Consider the following 12,380-nt stretch of genomic DNA (forward strand, 5'->3'; position numbering starts at 1 on the left):
TCTGCGCTGGGTGCCGAAGAACATCGCAGCCTTCGGCGGAGACCCAGGTTGGGTGACCTTGTTTGGCCAGTCATCAGGGGCCATGTGCATCTCGGGACTGGTGAGTGTAGTACTCAGATAAACCAAAGCAGGGACGCAGGCCCGCATGGCCTACGGGTTCTGCACAGATACGTGTGAAGATTTGCATGTGCAAGAACATTCCGGTCCACAGACCTGCCTTCACCCCTGCCATGGGTACCGCCCCGCACAGCCAAGGATGTCCATTACATTCAGGGAGCACTGATGAGAAAACCAAGCCAGCCCAGGAAGGGCAATGCTAACACTATGGATGTGGTGGGCCATAAAGATCACCCAGCACCTCCTGCCCCTCCACATTCCCCCAGAGCTCTATGCCTGAAACAGAGGCCCCCATCTGCCCTCTGGGCAGGGTTGGGGCCACCGACCAGGCCTGGGAGTCAGGCCTGGGTTAGAGACTGGGCTTTGCCCCTGACTCCTGGGGTACCACTGACCTGGAGTGTTCCTGTACTGTGGGTGTAAGGTCAGGTGCCCTGTGAGGGACATGTGGCTGGGCAGTGAGCAGGGACCACATCACACAAGGCCTTGTGGGCCACAATAATAATGCTTAAACACTGGAGCACATTCCAGGTGCCAGTCACTCTTCTAAGCACCTTAGGTGTATTCATTTGTTAAGAACCTCAACAATCCAAAAAGAAGAGTATTCCCTTTCTTCCCTCTGCAAAAAGAGAAGTCTTCTCCACTCTACAGATGAAGAAAGTGAGGCCCAGAGAAGTTAAGCAACTTTATTGAAAATGCACTGGAGAGCAGGGAAAGATTTTTTTTTTTTAAGGTCAAGTCTTGTATTTATTTATTTATTTTTGGCTGCGTTGGGTCTTTGTTGCTGCATGTGGGGGCTACTCTTCGTTTCAGTGCGTGGGCTTCTCATTGTGGTCGCTTCTCTTTCTGCGGAGCACGGGCTCTAGGCGCACGGGCTTCAGTAGCCGTGGCACGCGGGTTCTAGAGCGCAGGCTCAGTAGTTTTGGCGCACGGGCTTAGTTGCTCCGCGGCATGTGGGATCTTCCCAGACCAGGGCTCGAACCCGTGTCCCCTGCATTGGCAGGCGGATTCTTAACCACTGCGCCACCAGGGAAGTCCCAAGCAGGGGGAGATTTTAAGCAGGGGAGTGACACAATCAGATGTGCATTTAGAGTTGGCTCAGTCTGCTGGAACTGGGTTAAAAAGAAGCACAAGCAGAGGCTTGGAGACCAGCTTGGGGTGGGGGGTGGCATATCTAATGGGGGCTGTTTCTGAAATAGAGGTAGAAAGGATGGACAGTAGAGGATGGCTGCAGAGTGATGCAGGAGGCCAAGTGGACAGGACAGGGGCAGCTGCAGCATACGGATGGCCAGAGGATAGAGGGAAGGCCCCTGGGGCTAGGTGGATGCTATGGGTAAGGTGTGGTGTGCTAGGTGTGCCAGGGTGTGGCTGGAGCGAGTTTTGGGCACATGAAGTCTGAGGTGCCCAAGGGACAGGATGGGGGTCTCAGATATGGTTGTTCCCTCCAACTTGGGCAGCAGAGAAAGGCTAAGAGCTCTCAGTGCAGATAATTGGGGCCCTGGGAAGCATATGGCCCCCTCTCCCACACTGCTAGCCCAGCAGCAGAGGGAGGCCCTTTCTGGTTGTTACACCAGCAGAACCACTATAACAACACTAGATCCCCTCTGGGACCCCTGGGGCCCGTTGAACAGACGAGAACAAGGATGCCCAGAGACAGGACGGCACTGGCTCTAGGTCTAGGACTCCAGCCCAGAACTCCTGACTCCCTCCCAGCTTCTGCCCTCTCTGAGCGCCTTCAGGCTGCCCAGCCATGGCCAGTGGTCCCCACTTTTGCATCTCATGGGTGCAATTCTCCCCACCCCTGCAGGTGACATCACCCCTAGCCTGGGGTCTCTTCCATCAGGCCATTTCCCAGAGTGGCACCGCAGTGCTAGAGTCTTCATCACTTCATCACCTGGCTGAGGTTTAGCTGGGCTTGATTCACGCCAGTGCCTACAGGGGACATTCTGCCCTGAGGATCCAGGCTGGTCCAGACCTGCTTCTGAGGGTCCCTCAGTTCTCCCCTCCTCAGGCTTTCTCACACAGATCTGGGGAAGGGAGTTTCTCCAAACAGCCACCCAGAAGCTATGCTTCCCCAAATTAGAGGGAGAGCAGCTGGGCGGAAGCCAGTCAGGCTGCAGCAGCTGTGAGGATCATAAAGGACTTTGGGAAACTCTAGGACCTTCTCTAGGAATTCAAGCAAGAACTCCGGTAGGCAGCCTGGATGGTGAGCTGGGCCCCTGCCTCCCATCGTCCCTGCCTCATACCCTCCCCATCCGCCCCGGAGGGTACCTCTCTTCCTGTCTGCTCCTCGCGGATGGCGCTCCTGAATGAGGGGGTTGGAGAGGGCTACCCACTGCCCTGTCTCCACCCTGTCTTCATGCCTTCGCTGGGATCCCCCGATGGCCACCCAGAGTCCTTCCTAAATCCCCTGCCAGACCCTACCCCGCAGGGAGCGGTTCTCAGAACTGATTAGATCTTGGTGAAGACCCCAGGACAATTCTGTGGCTTTTCTCCAAGTTTACCTCGGCTCGCCCGGGCCACTCTGAGCACGGAGGCGCACCGCTGCAAAGCTGGCCTAGGAACCGAGCGCGCACACGCGTCTCCTGCGGGCCCCTGCGGCTCAGCTCGCCCCTTCCTCTCCTCCAACACCCCGAGATCCCCACCCACTGAAGCAGCAATCACCGGCCGTGGCGGCTGGGGAAGGGCCAATTAGTGCGGGAGACGCAGCCCCTCGGCTGTGCCCGCGCTGACCGCAGCCCCGCAGCGCCGCCGCCGCCGCCTTCCCTGCCCGGCAGACAGCGCCAGCCGCCTGGGAGCCCCGGGGGACGCGCCGTCCGGCCTCCAGCCAACTGCAGTGATGGATCCAGGCGCCTGGCGTGGGGCCAGAGCCCGGGCGGACGCGAGGGCGCCGGGAGCTGCAACTCGCCACCGCTGGGTGGTGGGGGTGAGCGGAACGGGGCCTCCCTCCCTGTGAGGGCTCCTGCACCCCCGACGGCCTGCGCCCCGGCGCCTGCCTTCTTCAATAGCCAGGCAGGCGGGCTGCAGCGGCGCAGCGGCGGGCGGGTGGGGGTGGGGGAGGGTGGGGGAGGCCCTCTTACAGCCTCAAGGTCCTTTGACTTCGGAACCTCCGAAGCTCTGGCCTAGGCTGGCCGAGCCCAGAGCAGTTCCCTTTTGGAAGCCTTAGCAGGACCTGGCTTTAGAAAGCCTCGGCTTGTGCTTGATTAAAGCTCCCGTGCAACAGGAGGTGGGCAGAAGGGTGGGTGGGCAGTGCCGGGCCACAGGTCTCTTTCACCGATGCATGAACGCATGGACTTCCTCCGCTGGGTCCCTGCCCTGCACAACCTGCCTCACCCACCTGTAGGCTTTGGGAGACCCAAGAGGCATCAGGCTTGCCCTCCAGGAGCCCTCAGGCTGTGGGCAGAAGCTCCAGGGGCTTGGCTGGGATCCCAAGCTAATGGAAACTCTGCGGTCCAGGGAGGCTTCAGGTGAAGGAAAGGGGCAGGCACTTCAGGGCTTCCCCTTCCCCCAACTGACTCCTTTTCGGCCCAAGCTGGACACACTGGAGCCCTGTACTGAGGGACAAGGTGGGCCTAAGCCCAGGACACACTCTGGATGAGGCTGAGGAAGGGTTTGGCAGGAAGGTTCACAAATGGGGTTCACCAAAGAGATCTACTGCAGGATACTTCTGTTTCCCCCACCTGTGCCACAAGGGGCTGGGTTAGAGGTGCTGAGTCCCTTGACCAGTCCTGGATGCAGTAGTGTGGGGTTCAGGGTGGCTTTTTCCCTGTGACCCCCCCCCCAACTCAGGTCTGGCCTTGGTAGGGAAGGGCTGGGGGCCTGCCTTGTGCCCTAGAACCTCACTCAGGCCCTGGTGGGCCAGACTTCCTGTAAGGGAGAAGGGATCACTTCTAAGGGAGTGAGAATTCCCCTTTCTCCGTACCAAGCTCATTAGCTGTGTGTGTGGCAGGGGGGAAAACTGAGAAATTGGGGCATGGGGACTGAGTGAGGAAGGGAGACAATGACACAGATAGCACCTTGGGTCCTTTGTGGAATGAGATGACGGCGCATTGAATTAAAGCATGAGGAAAGGTACGGAGACAGGTGAAAGAGACTGTGGAACAATCTGCCGAGAAAGCCAGGGAGTGGAGGAAAGAAACAGAAGCAGGTGGACACACGCCCAGACAAGCAAATGGACAGAGAGACAGGGCAGTGCCGGGGGCTGTCCAGACTGGAGAAGGGCAGTACCTGGGCACTCAGAAGGGGGCAGTGGGCCCTGTTTCTCATCTCAGTTGTCTGGCTGCCGAGACCCTTGGGGACACGATAGAAATGGTCATCTGGAAAGGCTGTGGGAGCACAGGGATGACCTATCTTGGGTTGGGTTGGGGTGTCAGGAGGGCTTCCAGGAGGAGCACCTGAAAGGACCAGTAGGAAAGACTGGAGGGGATGGAGGTGGAGAGGGAGGGGGAGCTGCGTCAGAGGCGCAGCAGAAAGACAGGCCTGGAGGCAGGAATTAGCCTGTTCCATCCCAACAGTTCTGCGTCATTTTGGCCCACACAGGACAGCTAAAAGAGGAACCGGGCCCAGAGCTGGAGGACCAGTCCTGTAAGCCTGGGAGAGAGCACGGCCTCTACCCTGAGGTACTGGGGAGCCAAGGGAAGGACATGTCCTGGTCAGGCTTATCTTCCAGGAGGTTACAGAGTACAGAGCAACTGGAGGAGGAGAGGGAAGAAGTGGGGAGGCCGGGGGAGGGTGGTGCAGAACTGGACAGTGAGTTCTGGACATGGAACAGAGCAAACAATTTCATAAAGCAGATGGGCGAGGTCAACTCTGAACACCCCCTCTCCCCCATCCATAGGTGGGCCCCTGGCTCAGAGCTCTCCCACCCAGCCCAGCCTGGGAACTCATGTGAACCCTCCGCAGGGCCTGGGGTATCTCTGCCCCAACCAAGTGGGACCAGGAAAAGCCCCAAGAGGGAGTCCAGTCCAAGGTGAGGGCACAGGCAGGGCCAGGTGTTGCTGAGGAAGCTCCCCCCTCCACGCCCCCTCCCCCTGCATAAGCTAATCAAGATAGTACTGCAGCCTCCTGCCACTGACCCTCTATCATTGCAACGATAGCTCCATGGCCACAGGGGGTTGAGTCTGGGCCTATTTGTCTGTGGAGCAAATCAGAAGGGGAGGAAGGTCCACGTGAGTCCTGAAAGAACTCAGAGGCTGAGAGCAGGTGGCCTCACGGAGCAGAGGTCAACATATCTCTTTTAGGCAGAGTTTGGGAGCTGTGTGTTCCTGTCTGGGCTTGTTCCTCTGTGTGTGTCCTCAAGCAAGCCACTTGCCTATCTAGGTCTGGTTTCCACTCTCCAGTGCACTGGGAGCAATCTCTGGGGTAGGACGCTGCTCCAGCCCCGGGCCCTCCCAGCTATGGTCCAGGACTCCTGTCTACTCCCAGCCTGTTCAGCCGTAGGTGCTGTGGAGGAGCACGCCTGTGGCTTCACCAAGGAGTCACTGGGTGACCATTACGTATCTTCTACTGTGAAGGAGCCAGGACCCTTTTGAAGGGGAGCCTGAAGGTGGAAGAAAAGCCTTTCAGGAAATTAGCACTAGTGGCGGGAAAATTCATCAAAAGCTGACAGGGGCTCCTGGTGCTGATTCATGTCTCTTGCCTAAGGAGCAGCTCTTCTGGCCTGAGGGAAGGACTAGTAGCTCCCAGGGCCTTCCAAAGACCCCAGACCCAAGACTCCAAAACGCTGGCCCTGTTGCTGGGGCTCTCATCATCTGGTGGGGACACCACCATGAGTTTTTTGCTCCTGAATCATGGGATTCTACAGTGCTAGGAAAGGCTGCTGATGGACAGGGGACTTGGGTTTGAATACAACTGTTCCTTCTGCTCTGTGATCTCAGACACTCGGTGGGCCTCTCTGATCCTCTCTGCCAGGAGGAATTCTGACCTTGCCTGCCTTCTAGGTGACGAATACATCTATAATACTCAGCATATCTGGGAAAAGAATAACTTTTTGAAGAGGGAGGATGGAACCATATCCAAACAACTGTTGGTAGTGGGACCGAGGCAGCAGGGAAACAGTCTGGATGTGGACCTCATTCTGGTGGCACAGACTCCCTCCCACTTCCAGGTATTATGGAAGCCAGAAGAGCTGTTGCAAGACACACCTCCAGGGAGCACCATTTACCTGGTTTACAGTGTGAATGAGCCCCAGGATGTTACCTGAGCTCCATGCCCTACCTCCTCTGAACTTGGCACCTACACGCACAAGTACAACACCCATGCCTCAGAGAAGGCTCTGATGGGATCTCTTGGTTACCACCTAACCCAAAGCATCCACACTGGACAGTCTTTGCAGCTCCGTCCTCCCCTCCAGCCTGTCCGTGTTTACCTTCAGCTCCCAGAACTGGTCCAGCCACCAGGCCAGCCAGATTACATGAAGCAGAATCCTTTGAAGGGGCTATGGATGTAGCAGACCCCAGAGCCACAGGGAATCCCTTCCAGGGCCACTCTGACCCTGGCACTGCCACTGTCTCTGGCTCAGCTACAAAAGGAGGCACACCACAGGCAGCTATCCTCTGCTGTAGGAGATCATTAACTCCCCAGCCTTGTTAAGCCAGCTTCCTTTTCCAGGCCCTTCTTAGCTCATTTTATGTTGTTTTTTTTTTTTGAGGGGGTTTCTTTTGGCCACAGTGTGAGGCATGTGGGATCTTAGCTCCCTGACCTGGGATCGAACCAACGCCCCCTGCAGTGGAAGCATGGAGTCTTAACCACTGGATGGCCAAGGAAGCCGCCTCATTTTGTGATATTTTGACTGGACCTTGTATGGACTCAAGTTGTTATCCAGTTATTCCCTTGATGGTCAACATTTACAGCTGGATTTTTATCAAAGTATGAAGTTGTAGAAATCCTAGAATTTCATAGCTAGAAAGGACCTTAAAGATTGTCATAGCCACCATGCTTTGAGAGTTTATAACTTTGTGTCAGACACTTTGTACGGATGTTTTTGGCTGCCCAGTATATCCTTTCCTTTTCCTATGACATCGCCCTGTCCACAGAGATTCACAGTGTCCACACTTCAGGGATGAGCACGTAACCCAAATTTGGCCTATTAAACTCAATCCCAAGATTTTTGTGGGAATATCAGGAAAGAGTAGTCCTTACCTCTTGAAGGTGAGTCAGCATGTGAATGAAGCTAAAACATAACAAAGAGACCGAGAGAAAGAGAGACAGACAGACGGACAGACAGAGACAGAGAGACAGAGACAGATTTCTGGTTTCAGTGCTTGAACACCTGGATCTAGCCATGCCTGAACCAAGAATTTTCAATTAAATGAACTGATACATTCCCTTTTTTTGTGGAAGTTAGTTTTAATTGGGTTTTTGTCACTTGAAGCCAAAACAATCTTGACAAGTATGAGTAGATGTCTCTGTCCTCAATTTTTTGATTAGAAATCTGAGGAACCAGCTAGCTCTGGGTTCTCAGGCAAGTCACTAAAGCTCTCTGACATCAGGTTGCTCTGACAAAGATTGAAAGGACTGAATTTCTTCAACTTCAGGACTCCTTTGCTCTCCTGGGATCTCTGGAGCTACCTGGCCACATGCCCTTAAAAGAATCAATCACTTGTTCTGAGTCTCAATTTTCTGAGCTACAAAATAGGACAGTCATTCCTTCCCTCCTTACCTTGGGAGAGTCCAGTGAGAAAGTGTTTGGAAAATTGCTTGTACTAAAGCAAATGTTATGTAGTGTGCATATTATACAAAGGAGGAATCTCAGCTCATACCAGACAACCGTTGTCCCAAAATGGCTCATATCTCTTCCAAAACAGTTTTTTAACACTTTTAAAAATAAAACTTAAGACATTAACACATATTTATAAAGAAGGCTTACCCACAGCCTCTCATTGGGCAGGATCTAGCTCAGGACAGGCCCAGGTAAAGTAAGGGATATGGCACTGAGTGAAGCTTGCTTGGGAATCACTCTTTGTCACAGCTGAGCTCTCTAGGAAGCTTTACCTTCAGGCTGTTTTTTGTTTTGTTTTGTTTTAATAAATTTATTTATTTTTTGAGGCTGCGTTGGGTCTTCGTTGCTGCACGTGGGCTTTTCCTAGTGGCAAGTGGGGGCTACTCTTCATTGTGGTGCGTGGGCTTTTCATTGTGGTGGCTTCTCTTGTTGGGGAGCACGGGCTCTAGGCGTGCAGGCTTCAGTAGTTGTGGCACACGGGCTCAGTAGTTGTGGCTCATGGACTCTAGAGTGCAATACTTGTGGCGCACAGGCTTAGTTGCTCCATGGCACATGGGATCCTCCCGGACCAGGGCTCAAACCTGTGTCCCCTGCATTGGCAGGCAGATTCTTAACCACTGCGCCACGAGGGAAGTGCCACAGGCTGTTTTTTAAGGAGTGCCCTTGGGATCAGAACCTGTTGATGGGAGAGGAAGGAAGCAGAACTGGGTGGAGGGAGAAGCCAAGCTCCACTGCAGGCCCAACAGCAGCTTCAGCTGACTCCACGGGGAGCTTTAGAGCTATTATGACCCATCAGCATTGCCCTGCTGGGCCTTTACAATCCCATCTTGATCAGTCATTGGATGTGAGCTGCCCAGGAAGGAAGAGTGACCTGCAGGTAGCTCTCTGCAGCTCAGGAAATCCCTGAGGGGGATAAGAGCATCCCATCTGCTGGGGTAACAAGTCCTTCACTGAAGAGAGATCTGGGTGGTGCATCTCTGTGTCCATGTTAATCACCAACACTACTCAAGCTGCAAGGCATGCTGGGAGCTCCCCTTGGGCAGGAGGGAGCAAGATGAAGTTAGCATAAGGTGGGGCTGGGGAAGCTACCAAGACTGTGAGGTGTCCTTGAGGAGGTTGCATTTAGCCTCCAGGGCAGGCATTGGTGAGGGGATGCTATGGGGCAGTCATTCTGCTCAGCACAGTTGAGAAAGATTTCTCAGAGGCCTCTGAACCCACATTTAATGGAAGAGTATGAATTTGCTTGGCTGAGAAGGGGAAAGAAGCAAGCTAAACAGAGGAAGTTAGGCAGGGCTGGAACAGTCTGAAGCTGAACTCCTTGACCATTCACTCAGAAGCGTCATCTAGAGGAAGAGGGCTACTGTCTGCTTTATTAATTATTCCTCATGTTCCTAGAGGGAAAGCAGGCCGGTGAGGTGGACGTTGGCTAGTAATTCTGGCTGCCTATTTATAAGGCCATGTTACAGCATGATGGGAAGCCCTGACTGCAAGGATGGTTTAGAGCTTGTCAAATTTGGGAAAGAATCCAAGAACAGAGCAAGGTGTCAAGGTATCAGCAGAGAGACAAAAGAAGAGATGGTAAAAGAGGATGCGTTTGGACTCAAGAGTTGATGAATGAGCAGAACTGAGTGTTGAATTATTCAACCTGCCTTATTGATCCATTGATCTCTCTCTGCAGGTCTTGGTTTATTCTTGGTTGGCATTTCCTGTGTCTGAGATAGTGAGAAGAGAAATGGAGGGAGGAGGGACAGATTTTTAAGACTCAAGAAGAGAGAAGAGGCAGTGCCAAAGAGAAATTTGGCTACAGGTATCAGGAAGCTTAAAATGCCTGTGTCTTTTGACAGAGTGGATCTATTTCTGGAAACTGACCCTAAAAACACTATCCAAAACTTTTAAGAAAAAGCCTTAAGCACCACGATGTTCACAGAAGCCTTATTTTATAACAGTGAATAATGGGAAACAACCTAAATAGATGTCCGACAACAGGGGATCAGCCAAGATGCCATTAGGAGTTTTATATGATTACGTGGGAAAATACTTACGCCATAGGGTTAGGTCATAATGGAACATTCAAAACTGTACATATAGAATGTCATAGCTGGGTGAAGAGATGTGGATAGAAAGAGGCCAAAGAAAATATACTGAAATGTTAGCAGTGATTGTTTTGAAGTGGTGGACTCTCTTCTTTTCCTATATTTCCTAAATTTTCTACAATAAATACACACAAGTTTTAAATAATTAAAACGAAATGTAAGGGTGGAGTGAGAGACACCCACATGAAGCCTGCACAGAAGTAAAATAAACACAAATTACTGGGGAGCCAACTCCTTCCAGAACCCAGGGTACTGCTGTGTCCTAGGTGTGCTGACCATCTCCCTGGCATATTGAATGGACACAACGGAGAGAATGAGGTGACACTGTGGTGCAGTCACTCTGCAGAGGACAATCAAAGGCCCCTGAACTCATATTTAAAGAAAAAGTATGAGTTTTCCTAGCAGAGAAGAGGGAGGAAGTCATGCTCAGTAGAGGGAACAGTTAGAGCAAAGGCACTGAGGCATGTGGGAAACGCAGGCAGGCCAGTGTGGCTGGATTACAGGGTGCCATGGGGAGAAATGATGGGAGATGGGATTGGAAAGGAAAGTAATGACTGTCAGGGGATCACGAATGCTGGACTGAGGGACTTTGCCTCTCAGCCATAGGCAGACCGGAGACTTGGGGGAGGGGTTTAAGCAGGAGGGCACTGTGGTTAGAGCACCGCATTCTCCAGTTCCCTAGTGTAGTCTGTTTCCCATCACCCTCCAGAAACTTGGAGAGTAGGGGAGGGGAAGGGGAGCAGTCCAGCAGCCCTCACAGATGGTCAGCCAGGCCTCCTGACACCAGCCTGGCCCTCTTCCCACCACACCAGGTTCAGTCCCCAACCCCAGCCATCCAGACAAACTCCTCCACCTCCCATGACAAAGAGGCTCATTTGGAGCCTGGGCAAGATTTGCAAACGTCAAACTTGTAATTACAAGGATGAAATCATCTGGTTCCTTTTAAGCAAACGGGTTTATTGATCCCAACACTGGAGAAATGCTCTTCTGGGGAAACTTGCTCCTCTCTGCTTTCCTCTCCCTCTGGGATGGCTGAGCTGATGGAGGGAGTGTGGCAGGGCAGTTAAGAAGCAGGAAAACCTCCCAGAGGGGAAATTCTTAAGGGCCTAAGGGTGAATTGTATGGTATGTAAATTATATCTCCAAAAAATTATTTAGGGCTCAGGAAACTGCCTCATTTAGGCAGATGATACCCTCATCCTGGACTTAAGCTCATCTCCATCCAAAAACTAGAAGCTGGGGAGAGCCAGGCTTTAGTGGCTCTGTGCCAGCCCCTAATTCTCCTTCTCTCCCACCCCCCTCAACATTCATTTGTGGCTCCAGATCCTATTTCAGCTTCAAGATGGTACACTATTTCCTCACTAACTGACGGGAAACTGTTTCTTCAGAAAATAGCGCACCAGTGGCTCAGGGACCTGGAAGGACTTCACCCTCACTTTGAGGAGAGACAGGTGTGGGTGGCAGCTAAGACCAGATCTGTATAAAGCCATCCTTTCTGCTGGACCTGGGAGGCAGGACGTCTAGGCCTTGACCTTCCAAGCCAAGGAGGGACAAACAGTTGGGCTCAGGGGGCAGGAATGTGCAACCATCAAGGGCAAGAGCCACGTCCTGCCTCAAGGCCCACAGTAGGACCCCCTTCATTCAACCCGTTGGGGCCCCTTTGGGAGCATGGTAGGGTGCTTCAGGAGGAATGACCCCAGCCACAGCTCTCCACAAGCTCGCAGTTCAGTTAAGGAGACAAGCAGGACTTTTGGCATCTCTACCGGTACAGGCCTTGGAATGGAATGGTTAAGGGCACCAGCCCCTCTGAACCCCAGTTTTCTCATCTGTAGAACAGGGTCAATAACAACAAACTTGCAGGTTTATGCTGAGGAGTGGACAAAGAGGATACACCCCAAAGGCTTAGCCATTTCATTACCTCTCATGGATCAGGGTCCTGTCCATGTCCTGTGGTCACTTATTTACCTTTTCGGAGCCTCTATTTCCTTATCTGTCAGACAGGGACAAGGAGGACTGTCTTAGAAGGTGGTTGTGGGAATTAACTGACATAAGGGGCAAAAAAGCACCCAGTTCAGAGTTTCACAGTTGGGCCAGACAATTAAGTGTTCCCTCAATACCCTACTCAGGGGTATTGTGGTTTCTCTGCCCACCATCCAAGATCAGTGGGAGCAGCTGCCCACTGGGAAAGCAGGAGAGAGGAGGCCCTGGGCTGACGGATCCTTAGGAGAGGAAGGCTCCGAGCAGCAGGGCTTCAGAGAATTCAGCCAGGTTTGTGGGGTTGGGAGGGTGTTTCTAGGCAATGGACAGACACCCTCAGGCTTTCATCTGTGGGCCCTACTAGAGCTGGCTCTTAGCAAACTCCTTCACTGGGTGGTGCCTGGACCAATCCATACTCATCTGGACAGAAGCACAGAGCTAAATATACCTGATGTAGGTGAAATTTTCCTTTATTAA

General features: G+C 52.9%; 1 long non-coding RNA gene across 2 annotated transcripts; it reads left to right on the top strand.

Moving 5' to 3' along the window:
• The first annotated feature begins 60 nt into the window (after window positions 1-60).
• LOC138413907 (uncharacterized) lies at window positions 61-8,589 on the top strand. 2 transcript variants are annotated; one of them, XR_011246294.1, is made up of 3 exons: window positions 61-3,040; window positions 3,458-6,220; window positions 6,764-8,589. It is a non-coding gene; the product is annotated as an uncharacterized lncRNA (long non-coding RNA). The 2 variants fall into 2 exon arrangements; XR_011246293.1 differs by having other exon boundaries at window positions 3,458-3,581; window positions 4,654-8,588.
• The last annotated feature ends 3,791 nt before the right edge of the window (window positions 8,590-12,380 follow it).

The sequence above is a fragment of the Delphinus delphis genome, chromosome 20, assembly GCF_949987515.2.
Source record: "Delphinus delphis chromosome 20, mDelDel1.2, whole genome shotgun sequence".
NCBI classification, from domain to species: domain Eukaryota; kingdom Metazoa; phylum Chordata; class Mammalia; order Artiodactyla; family Delphinidae; genus Delphinus; species Delphinus delphis.